This window comes from Colius striatus, chromosome 10 (genome assembly GCF_028858725.1).
Source record: "Colius striatus isolate bColStr4 chromosome 10, bColStr4.1.hap1, whole genome shotgun sequence".
Classification (NCBI taxonomy): domain Eukaryota; kingdom Metazoa; phylum Chordata; class Aves; order Coliiformes; family Coliidae; genus Colius; species Colius striatus.
Window position 1 is genome coordinate 30,156,941 of NC_084768.1, and position 14,276 is coordinate 30,171,216.

Consider the following 14,276-nt stretch of genomic DNA (forward strand, 5'->3'; position numbering starts at 1 on the left):
AGGGTAATGAAAAGGTTGTATTTTTTTAATTGTTCCATTTTTAACATGATGTGCTATAGCTGTTATCCACGCAGTGCTGGGGGAAGCAGTTGTGCACAAACCTTGGCTGTCATCTCAGACAATATGCTGATGTACAAGGAAGTTTATGTTCAGTGCTTGGCCCTGCCACAAGCTTCCCTGAGCCTTTAGGAAAGTGACTTGCTCTGTGCTTCAGTTTTCTGGTTTTCCTATACATTTGCTGGCCTGGTTGTATGGTAAGCTCTTCCATAAAAGGTCCCCAAACGTGATAAAGGGCTGCTGTTCTAATAAAAATGCCAGTTTATAGAATTTTCATTTCCAGATGCACAATTGAAAGGTTCCCATGTAAGGCAGAAGTGCTGCTCAGAGCTCTTACCATGATCTTTGGTTTTGTTGTTGTCATACACTTAATCTTTCCAGTTTGTTCCCTGTCTGTTTAGGTCATCTTAGCCAAACTGGCTGTTCAAATAAAGGTTGCATCAGAATATCCATGAACCCTTTAAGTCCTGAGGTGTCTTTTTGTCTTCAGTCTCTTTTTGAAGTTAATAAATTGCTGTGTAACAGGTTGTGCACTCTCAGGAGAAAGACTCCATCTGAGACAAGATGAAACTTTGCAGGCAAAGATGGGTGTCTAGGTGGCACAAGAGATGTCCTGCAAGGAATTAATGCACAGAGCAGAATAACTTAGAGGGCAAAGAGAAGATATGGAAAGGAAAAGCAAAATCAACAAAATCAGTTTAACTTAGCTGAATGTTTCTGTCACGTGGAGAATTGTGCTCTGTTGGAACTCGGCTTGGCAGTGTTTTTGAAATGCATGCTTGCAGTAAGGAAATATCTGCACTGCAAACTGTGACCCTGACCTTACAGTTTTATTGTGATCAGTCTGAGTGTCCCTCTTTTTGGAAGTCCAGGCAGGTTTGCTTAGGTAGAGGCATGGGAGACAACAGTGGAAACTTGTGGAGGTAAGAAAATAGAATCATAGAATGGTAGGGGTTGGAAAGGACCTTTAGAGACCATCTAGACCAACCCCCCTGCAGAAGCAGGTTCACCTAGATCAAGTCACATAGGAACATGTCCAGGTGGGTCTTGAAGGCCTCCAAGGAAAGAGCCTCCACAACCCCTCTGGGCAGCCTGTGCCAGGGCTCCCTCACCTCAACAGGGAAATAGTTTCTTCTTATATTTAAGTGGAATTTTTTGTGTTCCAGCTTCATCCCATCTTCCCTTGTCCTGTTGCTGGCTACTATAGAAAAAAGGGATGTCCCAACCTCCTGACACCCGCCCTTTAGATATTTATAAATGTTAATAAGATCTCTCCTCAGTCTCCTCCAGACTAAACAGCCCCATTTCCCGCAGCCTTTCCTTGTATGAAAGATGTTCCAGTCCTCTGGTCATCTTGGTGGCCCTGTACTGGGCTCTCTCCAGCACTTCCCTGTCCCTCTTGAGCTGAGGAGCCCAGAACTGGACACAGGACTCCAGATGAGGCCTCAGCAGGGCAGAGTAGAGGGGGAGAAGAACCTCCCTTGACCTGCTGCCCATACTCTTCTTGATGTATCCCAGGCTGCCATTGGCCTTCATGGCCACGAGGGCACATTGCTGGCTCATGGTCAGTTTATTATCAATCAGCACTCCCAGGTCTCTCTCTGCAGAGCTGCTCTCCAGCAGGTCAATCCCCAGCCTGTCTTGGTGGTGTTCCTTCCCAGATGCAGGACTTTGCACTTGTCCTTGTTGAACCTCATGAGGTTCCTCTCTGCCCAACTCTCAAGCTGGTCGAGATCCCACTGAATGGCAGCACAGCCTCTGGGGAATCAGCCAGTCCTCCCAGTTTGGTGTCATCAGCAAACTTGCTGAGGGTCACTCTGTCCCCTCATCCAGGTCGTTGATGAAGATGTTGAATAGACTGTGTCTTTGGAGGCAGCAGTGTTGATCTTCTGTTTCTTTTTCAGAAAAAAGGCTTAGAGAAGATGTGAGGTAGAACTGAGAAACACAGCTTTTCTTCAGCCAGCTGCTGTGTATGAAGGGCAGCATCTGCTTCTGCCTTTTTTATTCCATGTCTTGCTTGTCTGGCCAGAGAGGACAAAGTGGTCTCTTATTTGAAATAAGCCTATGCTAAGTTCTTGAGCAGATTGCTGCACTGTGTATTTTGGAGTCGTTCCTCTAGTAAATGCATACCACTGGTACACCTCTTACAGGGTGTCCCCTCTCCTGTGTGATATAGGTGAGAGAACCACACAGCAGAGGTAGCTGAAAAGCTGCTGTATGTTGGCTGTGTCTGCGGTGTAGCAGGAGAGGGATCTCGCTGAAGAATGCGTTTCCCTGGTGAAAACAACTGCTGCTTGTGGCCTTAGTTTGCTGGCAGGATTTTTGCAATCCATGCCAAAAGTCTTATGAGAAGCTGAAGCTGGTTGCTGAAACGTAGTTGTCACAAATGGAGTTAATTGCCCGCAGACAGAAGAGCAAGTATGCTCAATAAAAACGAGGTAACGTGGCACAGCACAGGCAACTTGCTTGTGTGCAATGCAAGTGACAGAGAGCAAAGCCAAGATTGTAAATGCACAGTAAGAAATTTGTGTAAGGGTATCTGAATTGCTGATCTCAGGTTCTGAGAGGTGCATAAATGTTAGACCTCTCTAACATCTCATGACTCTCTGCCTTGCCTGGCGTTTGACTGAGGGAGGGAGTTCCACCAGTGCAGCAGTGCTGCTTGCTGTGCCTTTTTGTTGTGTTACACCTTGGTTAACAAAGTTTGATACTTCAAAGATTAGATGTTGAGATTCAGTTTACAGCATTGCATTCAGTTGTAGCATGAGAATACATCAGTGCACCACCTGTCAGGGTGAGGGAGTTTGGTAGTTGCTGTTGCTGTGGTAGCACTTTTTGAGGCAGGTAAGACTTGACTGTCTTGATTCACAATAACAAGCAGCTGACTCCACTAGTCTTACTTTGTTCAGATGTTCATCAGAGCAAAGGAAACCCGTTCAAATTTTTGCTTGCTGTTTGCTCAGTCTACACACTGAGATTTTTTTTTGACATCTTTACTTCAAGAGTTGATGCTGTAAATGGTGCTTTTTGCTCTATTGAAACTCTTCTGTTATTTTTGGTACTCTCAGCCTACATCCACTTGACATGGTGGCAGCTTCATTAGGGTTTTTATGTTCACTACAAGCCTGAATGTATCTTTTTATTGGATTCTTCACACAATAAAGATATTATCCTAAACTTGATTCCTAAAGACACCTGCTTGAGAGGTAATGAACAACAGAGAACTTTGTCCCATAAGTTCCACTCCCTGCATTCCTGAGCCTGGGTGTCAGTCTGGTCTGTTCATCTAGAGCAGTTCTTTAATTGACTTGTGGGGGGTTTTTTTGTTAGGTTTTATTTAAACATTCATTTCTGGCATCTGAATAGCTAATACCATTAACAAGTTTGTCTTCACAAATCTGCAGCTGAGAACTGAGGCTTAACAAAGTGAAGTAACATACGTAGAGTCACTGAAGAGATTCAGAACAGTGCTGGAAACTGGACATATGTCTCACATCTCTCATGGTTTTGTGCAGATCTCTGTTTCCAAATCTCTGACAGTGGTACTTTCCCTCAATTTGTTCAGTCCCACTGTATTTTGTTGAAATTTTAAAGTGTTGCTGTATGTTGGTGTCTGTTGTCAAGAATCATTGTCAGTAATTACTTTGAAACTTCAGGAGAGTATTTTTATAGATTAAATAGCAAGGTCAACTCTCTCCAGGTCTGTTATAGGTAGGTACCACCTCATCTAATTTACATAAGTAAAAGCAGACTGTGAGCAATTTAGGGTGGATTCTGTGCTTTCCTTTGTCTCTGGAGAACATATGTTTTCATCTCCTGCTTTTGTTGGAGCCATGTTGCTATTGTTCTAATTAATTCTTTGCATCAAGAATATTCTTGACCTGTCAGGGAGTGCTTGAAATAAAGAAAACCCAGCACAAACTAGTTAGCATAAGTGTAAAAAATATTCTTGTATGAAATGTACTTTCCTTCATGAAGCCTCATTTTCCTGTTATGATTTTGCTGTCTTGAGATATCTTTTCTACTTCATCAGTCACTTAGACTCTTACTGGTCACTTACATCCATTACAGGCATGGGAGGCAGAAGCCTTTGTATGCTTTGCTGAGGAGCCTGTAGAGTTTGTAAAGGGGAAGAAATGATTTGCTTTCTTAAGGGTTAGACTCTCTAAATGATAAATTTTCATTAGGGACAAGTGAACAAACATTTTGGGTGCAAAGATGGCTTAATCTAGCCCTGAACATGAACAACTGAGTAACTCTTCCACAGACGATGAGAAAACACTGAACTTGCTCTGTATTTGTCTTTGATTTTCTTCACACGTGGTGTTTCAGGTTTAAGGGAGTTTTAAGTGAGATCAGTGTTTGCTATTTTCAGTAAAACAGTATATCCAGCGTGCTGTTGTAAACTAAGGATGACATTGCAGGTGTGAGAGAGCAGGTGCTGAAGTGTGATTTGGTAACTTCCGTGTTCCTGTTTTTATTTATTTGTACTTAGCATGCAAAGCTTGCAGACTGCCTGGAGCAGTGCAGAAGGGAGTTTCTATAAGAAGTGTGGGTTTCCTTTTTTTTAAATCATATGTGATTACTTTCTCCTCAATAACTCTCTCTAGTCCTTGTTTCTGGTTTTCATTGGTAAGCAGGACTGGCTGGCATTCAGAAGAGTTCAGTCTGTCAAGACTTACTAATTTCCCTATTACTCAGTTTCAGTGGTGATATCTGATATGCATTCTAGCAAGAGAAAAGATGCTGCAGTTTTGTTTGATAGGAAGCTCTTCTTTCACTGATGATTTTTGTTTTCATAAGGATGGGCAATAGGCTGCCTCTTTAAAAGTTCACTTTTTTAAATGTCTCTGGAAAGATTGTGTAATTAAATCCCATAGCTCACTTAGGGAGAGTTTTCCTCAGTAGTTGGTATTAGTGGACTCACTTTTTTCAAGTTATAGGGTAAAGTCTTCTAGTTTATTGGGGCTTTTTGGCAGCGGTGTTCCCTCCAACATGTTGTTCTGTGACTTCTTCAGTCCGGATTTATAGCTTCATTTATTTGACTTCTGCCATTCTTAAAGGCCTTCTCTTGCTGTTTAGTAGACATCCCGTGGATGATTCACAGGACCAGTATGCAAAATATATGTGCCATGTTATAGCATAGTAACAGTGTTAAGTCTTTAGTTGGTAACAAGTCATGATTATGGGGATTAGTAAGGATTGTAATAGGACCCAGGAGCCCAAGAGTAAATTACAATATCTCAGAACATACTAGTTGAAATGGAGTGATGGTGACCAGCCATGCTGATGGAGGAAGGAAAGGTAAACACAAGACTAGAATGTATTGGGTAAAGTATGTGTTATGGTAGAGAGGAGAAATTAATGCAATTGCTTAAGGCAATGGGAAGATTTTTTTTTGCCTGGGATACTGTACAGGTATGGAACTCAAATACATCAAATGTGGAACAAACACTAGAAAAGGGGATAAGATGTTCAGAGAGAATATAATTGGGTTTACATTTGCTATGAGAAAACATAGACTGGGAAGTATAGAAAGGTTTTAATCAGAGCAGAATAGGACTGTGAAACAGTCTTCCAGAAGGAGTAATCAAGACCAAAATCCCCTAACTTTATATTAGAGTGAGAACCTGGTGTTTTGTGGTTTGTTTGCGTTTGTTAGTTTGTTTTAAATAAACTACCTGGAATGGCAGGAGGCTAATCTCTGACTCAGGAAACTTCTTTGAGAACTGTGTTTCTGTGACCTTCTGCTTGTACCATCCATCAAACTGCCGCAGACCTTTCTGTGAGTTGTAGATTATTGTTGATTCTGGGAGGAGGGAAGAAAAAATAAGGCAAGGGGGTGTCAGTGTACCTTACAAATGAATTCCTCTGAAATTTAGGCATCTCTAATATTTGACCACTTTGTTGTCTGTGCCAAATTTCACCAGACCCAGGCAGCTGCTGTCTGGCGCCACATCCCGAGCTGGGGCCTCTCCAGGCAGCAGGTTGGGAAACCTGGTTAAATCATGAATCTGTGTTCCAGGCTGAGCAGGAGGTGGATTGGGTGTGCCTGGATCGAGCATTTGTCTTCACGGAGTCTATATTATTTTCATCTTCTGTTAAGCATTTCTCTCCCTTGTGTCACTCAACTATACTCCAGACAGTGATTAAATTGTGGTGTTCCAGCAGAATAACGGCAATGGAACAATTTCACATTTTCCTTCCTTGATGAGCCTTTAGTTGTGCTAATGGAAGCCCTGACTAATATGGTGTGAATTAATCAGCATGTCTTCTGCTGCTATCACTGGTGAGTGCTTGTGTGTGAAATGTTTCGTGTCAGGTGGCCCACCTGGTTTTCTTAGTTTCAAAAAGCAAAGCGAAACAAACCCTGAAAAAGCTACCAAAAAGAAGCAGAAAAAACAACTTTCTTGGAACAAATAAACAAAGATTGAAACCCCAGATCTCTCTTGGTATGTGCATCTTTGGGAGCCATGTTGTGGAAAGTGTGATGTCACGGTGGTGGTCTGTATGCTGCTGAGGGTCACTGATCCGTGGAGTCTTGGACAGCACGGCTAAGCGCTTCACTTCCTCTGCTGAAAAATCTCCTTTCTAAACACATGATGTAAGTAAGCTTGCTGTAATGGCTGGAAGGTGGAATCTGAATCCTTTTTAGTACAGCTGAGCAGAGTTTGGTGAGCATGGAAAGAAAAACTTCATTCCCTGTAATGTATAGTTATGTATTTTTTGTACTGTCAGTGGAAATTAAAGAAAACAAAAGAAATTCATTTGTAAGAGACAAGGTCTCTCTATATACATGAGCAAGACTTCACTAAATATTCCTTTCACCTATTTTGAAATAGTAAAAATAATTGAATTGGTTCTTTTTCTCCAGCAGATCTGTTTGAATTGCAAATACGAGTTGCTGTGCTGCTGACTTTTCTGATGTGCCTTTCAGATTGTTGTTAGTGCTGTGTGGGAAAAGCAGATGTATTAGAGGTGTGTAGTATCTTGGTTCCATCGCTACCTCTGATTGAAAGCTGCCACCACCGAGGCACCAGACAAAATTTATTAGGGATTACATATCCAAGTCCCATTCCCAAAGCACAGCTGATTGTCTTAGTAGAGAGCAGCTATCTTGGCAGGTGCTCGGTCTGGTGATGTTGCTGGGGGGAATGATATAGTGCTGCCTGACTGTGTACTTGATGAATGTGTTCAGGACTTTGCTCTGATCTTTATTTTTGCTGGCAAGGTCAGAGTTAGAGAATTCAACAGTTGTTGGTTGTTGGGTTTGTTTTTTTTTCTTTTGGGTTGGTTTGGGTTTTTTTTTTTAAGTTACTCAGTGTTAGAAGAATGTAGCTAATTAAATTAATTATTTTGCTGCCAGGGTTTACTATGGATCAGTGCTAAAACACCAGCAGTTTGAACAAGGCAATTAGCTCTGAAGCTTAGGATTAGGAATGGTTATTAGCACATTTACTCTTCTGCCACAGAGGATGCTTTCCATTATCCACACAGGCAAAACCTTAGGTGTTTTGCAAGACAAATCATTGACAGATCTGAGATGCCCGACAGTTTTAATTGTTGCATCTCCCACTGCATGTCCTTACCCTTTCCATGCTGCTGGCAGCTTGAGGCTTGTGCTCGTGATGTTTACTAGGACCCCTTGTTTGCATGTAGAAGTTGTCAACATTTCTGCTGTATTGGAGTAGGTATCTTTTTTAGAGCCTGTGTGTTTTCTCATGATTTACCCCAATTCAGCTTACTGTAATTGCAGGCCTAGTAAGCTCTTTGCACAGATATATAGCTGAAATAATTTGTTTAAAAGCATCGTGGTAAAAATATTTTCCTGTTTTTATGAACTGTTGCTAACTTTCTTTTCTTTTGGTGTAAATAGAATTAGTGTTCATTTTTTTAAGTCATCCTTCATTTCCCCATTTTAAAGTATACACAGTCTTGTGTAAATAACTTAATGTCCTAGGTGCTGAGGGAAAATTATAGCTTTATTAAAGGTAATACCAAAAACCATTTTGGTCTTTAACAACATTTCCATGGATGCATGAAGGCAAAGAAGAGTTCAGTGTCCATTATTATCAGCTCATCTATGAGGCCCAGGAAGACTTTTAATTTAATAAGTCAAACTCAAGTTTATAGTTTTAAAAATTTCTGTGGTGAATGTTCAAAGAAATGAAAAGTCTGTGTGAAATGAACTTGTGTCTCTTACTTCCAAGGAGAGAGTAAGATTTTAAGGGTGTGGGGGGAAAAAAGTAACTGTGTTCCAGCCACTATTTCTCCTTGGTGCTGTCAGTGGGGAGGGCAAAGCCTAGAGCCTTAGATATAACTGTCACCTATGCCTGGGTGAGGGCATGAAGGGTGGCATGAAGACATCACTGATGTCTATGGACTCCACAGAGCAGGAGGGGTTCTGTAGGGCTCCATTTAGTGGTCGTCAATGACATCCTTGTTTTGAATGTGGAGTCACCACCTGGTCTGATGTCTGAAGGCCTCTCTGACTTCAGGGAGGGGATTACTTGCAAGGAGGCATTCACAGGCAACCTCTGCATTTTTTCCTTGTTGTTTTCCTTGCTGTCCACAGCCTTTTTGCTAGCCTACATGATTGCTCCATGTACATCTTCTCTGTGTTTGCATCTTAACAGCCCTTCCCTCGTAGGAGGTCAGGGCTTTTCATGACAATCAGGGCTGTACACCTGTCCCATTTACCCTGTTGCAGGTGATGTTCCTCAGTGAGTATTCATCCCTTGAATGAGATAGTGGAATTGTTTAGAGCAAACACAGCTGCATGTGTTAACCAAAGTGCACAGTTCCAGTTATTGGGGAATGTGGGAGGGAGTAGATCCCAAACATCAGTCCATGGAGTCCATGTGCTAGAGAGGCTTTTTCCCTGTGTCTGTTTTTGCAGCTTGGTGCAGTAGTGTACCACTGATAGAAGGAAGGTGGTGCTGTGAACAGCACAGGCTGTCCCAGAGGCCGCCACTTTGTTAGGCACTGGTTTCCTGTCACTGTGTATGTTGGTGAAAGCCATGGTGAAGGTCAGTGGGCTTGTAGGATGTCTGGAATTTAATTTTGCCATGTTCTGTTACCTGGGAAGACCATGTAGGTTCTCAGCTTTTCTTTTTCCTTGGTTATGTGCTGAAAAGGGAAAAAAAAGTGTATTCAGATTTTCTTCGAAGCAAATTCAGGGATTCTTCTGTGCTATAGATGCCATTAGTTCCTTGGGGAAGATGATGAACATTCTAGATGTAGGCTAGTGGTTGCTGGAAAAAGTAGTGGAAGTCTTGAAGTTTTCATAGCGTTTTTTGTACAACAGCAGTTGTTGCAGACCAAATAGAACTGTAAAAATTGGAGAAGAGGAAACAGTATTGCATAGAGGATAGTGTAGGAATCTACAGTTCACAACAATACTCTTAACATTTTTAGAGGAAAAAACACCCCAAATGTGAACAAAGCTAATCAGGTTTCATGCAAGTGGACACTCGGTTGAGTGCAGGCACTATGAAGTAGTGATGCCACTGAGCTGTGTTTCGCAGAGGCTGTGCTTTGCAGAGCAGATTAGTGTTGGGGTTTTCTGCTGGAGCAGATATGAAACTGGGTTTTATGTCATGGTTTGGAGTTTCACTCCATTTTATTAAGTTTAGTACCACATTGATACTAGCTGTGGGATGGCAGGGTGGTTTCTGAGGACACACACTGTAAATGTTGTTCATTTATAGTGTGCTTTGAGACTGCAAGGAACCATTATGATTCTGTAATCTTTACAGGAATTTGCAGATGGTAATTAGGGCTGTTAGCCCCAAAACCTATCAATGACAGTGAGTGTGTTTCTGGAAGATAGCAAGGCTTTCTTCATACATCCTAGCAGATGAAGAGTCTTTATATCCTTTGATATTTTATTCCAGATTATACTTGTTCTCCCTCTTAAGCCACCTTGCCTTTTATTTCTGTGCTGAATGCTGATTTCTAGCCCCCAAATCCAGCCACACCTGCTTTTTGTTGTGTTGCTGAGAGATCTGCTCTTTAGGTGATTGTGGGCTGTGGGCAAAGGCCTTTTTTCCTTCAATAAGTTGAACTGGTTGAGCTCCATTAGGACTACTTTTTATTATTATTGTTTGTATGACTACAGCACCTGACTGCCTAAGGCTCTGCTCACATGAAGTGTTAAGCCTAGACTTGAGCTCTGGGCTTTGGCAGCAAGCCTGTTGCGCTGCTGCTGTTGAGATTGGAGCCTGACTGTGGCGTTCTCCTTTCTGTTCATGTGAGGCAGAGTCCAAGATCAGCTTCGCAGCAGGTCTGGTAGTGCTGCCGTCCAGGTAGTCCTGGAAACCTGCCGTCCAGGAACAGGAGTGATGAGGAGAGCACTAACATTGTTTGTTTCTGGAGTTCTCCTGCCTGTGAAGAAGGGATCTGTTCATGTAGTGCATTGAGCCAGGGGAGAATTTAGTTTGCCAGGCTCACCCTCCATGAACTGGCGAATTCAGGCTCTGGGTTATGGGATACCTACCTGAGCTTTAGCAGGCATGGTTCTTATGAGTGACAGTGCATGCTTTCTGGATGCCTTTAGATGGGAGAAACAGTCTCCTCTCTGGCATGCTTAAGGTCTGGACAGAAACTCAGGAGAAGACTCCTGACCTCAGACAAATGAGGGAGCCAGCCAGGCAGGGTAATATATGTCAATCTATGAGTGCAGGCAGAAGAGGATTTGGTAAGTGCATGGTAAATGCAAAAGATAGACTATTAAAAGGAGGGTGAGTAACTTGTTCTTGATGTAACAGTCCAACCAGTGAAGAGCGATGTGGTTGGAGGAAGCTGGGAAAATTCTGTTCGGACTACAGTGTAAGCAGGATAAAATTGCATTAGTCAGAACCAGAGGAAAAGGTGGATTGCCAAGCTTATGTTCCAGACCAGAAGTTTTACAGTTCGGTGTCATAATGTCAGTGTCCTGCTTTAAAAACATTCTTAGGAAGCTTATGTTCATCTCAACTTCTGCTTTCGATTGCTGATAACTGTAAATTACTCTTTTCCACCCCACGTGTCAGTTTGAGCAATAGGTAACGAGACTTCCTCCTGGGAGGAGACAGGATGCCTTCCAGGCTTGAATATCTTTCCTGTTCCTAGCTTATATGTATGTAAATGAAAAAATATTGATTTTGGATGGTAACTCTTGAGATACAGAGATAACCTAAAATGGTGTTTTCACTGTATGATCCCATCTGATACCATGCATAGGATGAGACATATGATGGGACTGGGTTGAAGTCTCCGCCCCAGCTTCTGGCATCTTCATCTTGAGAAGATAAACAGTGCTGCTGACAGGTTACGTATGTGAAGGCATTCACATTGCCTCAAGATACCCTCACCTGATGAATTCAGGGCCATCCAAGAAATTAGAAGAGACTCCCTTGGCTCCTGCATTAGACTTTCCTGGTTTGGTTTGGTTTGGTTTTTTTTTAAAGAAAGAAGCAGCCTCTTTCATGTTACACATTGTCTTTCAAAAAAGAAGGAAAAGAAGTTTCTTCTGTCTCTTAATAAGTAGAGATTGCTGCTGGATTTCAGAGGGAGCAAGATTCTGTGCCTCCACTGCCCTCTATCCTTAGAAAAGTTATGAAAATGCTGGTCTCCAGCAAAGTTGCTGCTGCAGGGTGACAGCACAGTAGGTAAACGCTTCGTGTCTCCTAACAAAGTACTAAACCACGATTTTCTTCTGAATCCTGCTATCAAGGACATGACAAAAGCAGAGTGGGAATTCCCAGCCAAAGGCAGCCATTTCAGTTGGTAGCTAACAAGATCCTACAGACATCCAAAAATAAATGAGGTTCCCTGCCCCAGTTACAGCAACAGCCACAGAGCTTCAAAGAGGTCACAGGTGTGGAATTGGAGGACTCTTAATGGAGTCTGAGATAAAAAGGGATTCTCTAAAGCCTTGGATGTAAGTTTCTGATCTGAAGAGGGGTGAATAATGCTATTCCTAGGAGGTATCTTCAGCTTTGCCTGGAGCACGCTAACAAGCAATCAAAATGTTTGCCCTCAGCCAAACCGTTCTTTCCCTTTCCACTCTTTAGAATAATAAAAGCATTACACAAACCCCACTGTTAATGCAACATGTGGGTGAAGTTCCAGGCTATTGTGTATAAAACTCAGCCTTATTCCAGCAGTAATTACAATTTGTTCCTCTCTTCCCCTGTTGCATGGTGACACTGCAGGAAGTGATGCAAAATTCTGTGTGCGTTAACTGAAACTGACTGCAGGAACAGAGTCTAATCTCTTGATTTCTTTTTCTTTTCCTGTCAAAGTCTCAGTGTGGTACCCTGCAATTGGAAACTTCAAGCCTTTAACTTCAATGTTGTGTCTGTCTTTAGTTCTGTTAGGAGCTGGTTCCACTACTTGTGGATCTTTTGCTTTTTTTCTGTTTATAATGCAATCTGACATTTGTTTTCCTCTTTCTCTTGAGTCTGATTTTGTTCAAATTAGAGATTTCCTTGCAACACATGTTTTCTCATTTTCTAGTCTGCAGTTTTTGAAGCCATCAGCAGTTTAGGCTTATGAGGTCCTGCCCTTGTCTATACTTGATAGAAAAAAGCATAGTGAATACCACTAAAAATTCATCATTTGCTGCCAGCTATCTGTGGTAACCTTGATATCTCCTGTTTGAACAGAAGGGATCCAGCAATTAATGCTGAATATAAAAGAGTTTTTAGCATTGCCTTTGTATTTGGGATGTGAGAAAGTCCAAGGCTTTTTATTTATGCTGGTATATTACACCATATAATTGCATCCATCTTTTGATCTGTGGCATGAGTTAGTTCCATTGAAAACATGTTTTCTATTTTTAAATTGGTTGTCTTGAACTGAGTTCTTGAAACATTCTGCTTTTTGGTCTTGGTTTTGTGTAGATTTTCCATATTGTGTTGGATTTAATGTAATTGTTGACATATTGGTTTTGAGTTTTTCTTCTTTACTGGGTTTTTTCCCTCTATTTTGTATCAATCTTTTGATGCTTTATTTTACAGTGTTGCATTTACACATGTTAAGTATGTAAGTTATCTCGAGGATTTCAGTTTGGAAGTGTTTGCTGGTGAAATGCTATTAGCTGGTGTATAAAAGGGAGAGCAGAGATTTGAGGGCTTTAAGCATCATGTTACCCTACTTGACTGAATACTCTGTGTTCAGCAGTGGCTAGGCTCAAAGCCCAGGGTTCAGTTCGTGGTGAGTAGGTACACAGGAACATTTCCTTTAAACTCGGATCATAGGTGGGATGGTCTCTGCAGGACCTCATTTTTCTTCACTGATAAGCAGCCAAGTCCAAATTCTGAGCTCAAGTGTGTGAATTGCAAATCTGAGGTTAAAGGGGATTACTGAATCCCAAGTGACTCTTCCAAGGTTTGTCATATTCCCCTTGTCTTTTCTGTAGCTCTTGTGATGCTCATCAATGTGCACTGTGCTACCAGCAAGCTAGGGCTGCTGCCCCTACACGTGGGTAGCACTGAAGGTATTTTCTATTGTTTCCCAACCCAAAGTTATTTGCTGTTCTTTTTTTCTTATGCTTGATGGTGTTTTCACCTGGTCTGTACAGTAGCTTCTCAGCTAGAGCCCGTGTCTGTGACAGGTACTCCTCTGTGTCATAAAAGTAGTAAACAAAATGGCACAGATCAAGTTTGTCTGAGCAGGAACATTCCAGAAATTCCAAGCATTTGTTTCATGCCCCATCCATTAGATGGTCCTGTACCAGTTAAGACCCTTGCCTTGTCCTTCCCATGGTTGAGAAGGTGTTGAGAGTGCATTTGTGCACATGATTTTCTTCCTTTGCAGCACTTGGGGTGTGTGTTTGCTGGGTTTTTTTTTAATCAGTTCACGTTGATTCCTATCATCTGTTTGTATAATAGTTTGGGGTTGATGTAATCATTGTTACATGTATTTCATTAAGAGATGTGTATGTGTGTGTACTTAGGTGTTTGCATAATTCATAAATTCAAGTATGTTCACATACCCCTCATTAGCACAGGAGTGCAAGCAGTGAGTACGTACTTTTTTGTATCAGTGGCTGATTGGGATAGGTGAACTGTATTTATTTGGCATGTATATATGTAAAAAACCCACAAGCTCTACCATTTATTTTCTTTCTTCTACGCCCACCCTAAAAACGTGAAGAAAAACACACACTTCTGCTAGAGTTCTAGGATAGTTTATTTTTTCATTCAGCCATTAGTTTATTCGTTCGGGAGTTG

The 14,276-nt window shown here is 41.8% G+C and overlaps 1 protein-coding gene across 1 annotated transcript in view; it reads left to right on the top strand.

Annotated features, from left to right (window-relative positions):
* EIF2B3 (eukaryotic translation initiation factor 2B subunit gamma) overlaps positions 1–14,276 on the top strand; it is a 100,191-nt gene that overhangs the window by 3,312 nt on the left and 82,603 nt on the right. The window lies entirely within an intron of this gene.